The sequence below is a fragment of the Hyaena hyaena genome, unplaced genomic scaffold, assembly GCF_003009895.1.
Source record: "Hyaena hyaena isolate Hyena2069 unplaced genomic scaffold, ASM300989v1 scaffold_790, whole genome shotgun sequence".
Taxonomy (NCBI): domain Eukaryota; kingdom Metazoa; phylum Chordata; class Mammalia; order Carnivora; family Hyaenidae; genus Hyaena; species Hyaena hyaena.
Genome location: NW_024081412.1, coordinates 232058 through 233759, shown reverse-complemented (window position 1 = coordinate 233759; position 1702 = coordinate 232058).

The following is a 1702-nucleotide window of genomic DNA, read 5'->3' as shown; positions in this document are numbered from 1 at the left end:
ACTCCAGCCTCTGCTCCTGATGTCACATGGCTTTCTCCATGTGTCTGTCTTTACATTACCTTACTTTCTTTTTTTCTTTTTTAAGACCTTTTTTTAATGTTTGTTTATTTTTGAGAGAGAGAGAGACAGACAGAGACAGAGTGTGAGTGAGGGAGGGGCAGAGAGAAGGAGACACAGAATCCGAAGCAGGCTCCAAGCTCTGAGCTGTCAGCACAGAGCCTGACGTGGTGTGGGAACACAGAAACTGCTAGATCATGACCTGAGATGGAGTCGATGCTTAACCGACTGAACCCCCAAGTGCCCCTTTAAGACTTTATTTTCACCTCCTACACTGTTGTTCAGAATGCAGACTGGTGCAGGAAACTGGTGTTTCCCTCTGGAAAACAGTGTGGAGGGTCCTCAAAAAACTAACAGTAGAACTCCCCTATGACCCAGCAATAGCACTGCTAGGAATTTACCCAAGGGATACAGGAGTGCTGATGCACAGGGGCACATGTACCCCAATGTTCATAGCAGCACTCTCAACAATAGCCAAATCATGGAAAGAGCCTAAGTGTCCATCAACTGACGAATGGATCAAGAAGATGTAGTTTACCTATACAATGGAATACTACATGGCAATGAGAAAGAATGAAATCTGGCCATGTGTAGCAACATGGATGGAACTGGAGGGTGTTACGCTGAGTGAAAGAAGTCAGGCAGAGAAGGACAGATGCCATGTTTTCACTCATGAGTGGAACAGGAGAAACTTAACAGAGGACCATGGGAGAGGGGAAGGGGAAAAAATAGTTGGAGAGGGGGGGAGGCAAACCATAAGAGACTCTTAGAACAAACTGAGGACAGATGGGGGGTGAGGGAGGGGAAGGGGGGTGATGGGCATGGAGGAGGGCACTTGTGGGGATGAGCACCGGGTGTTATATGGAAACCAACTTGACAATAAACTATTTAAAAAAGGACTTTATTTTTAAGTAATCTCTACACCCAACGTGGAGCTTGAACGCACAACCTTGAGATCAAGAGTCACATGCTCTACTGACTGAGCCAGCCAGGCACCCAACATGGCCTACTGACAAGGCATCATTACATTTAGGGCTCACTCGAGTTCAGTATAACTCTGTCTGAACTTGATTACATCTTTGAAGACCCTATTTCCAAATAGGGTTACATTTACAGGAATCAACGGTTACAATTAAACATATCTTGCTGGGGGACACACCCATTCTGCCCTCAGTTTCATCCCTATCTGCATTGAAGCGCATTGAGCTTGAGGGAATGGGGTGGAGAGAGGCTGGCAACGTGGAGGGGCCAGTAGCTAGAGGATCAGGAAATTCCTGAAATACTTGCAGTAATTCAGAATATTCATGTCTGGAGCAAAAATATGTAGACAGATCCAGGTGTTTAACAGCAAAAAAGTAAACTGGTACACACCAAAATGTCAAACACAGAAACAGCTGGAAGGTTCCCGTGCAGCTCATGGCAGAGGATGAATGAGAAGGACCTATCCAGGGGCACCTGGGCAGCTCAGCTGGGGAAACGTCGGAATCTTGATTTCGGCTCAGGTCATGATCTCATGGTTGGTAGCTTCGAGCCCTGTGTCAGGCTCTGTGGTGACAGCTGGGAGCCTGCTCAGGATTCTCTGTCTCTCTTTCCCTGTCTCTGTCTCAAAATAAAGCAATAAACTTTTCAGTATCTCTGGCTGTGT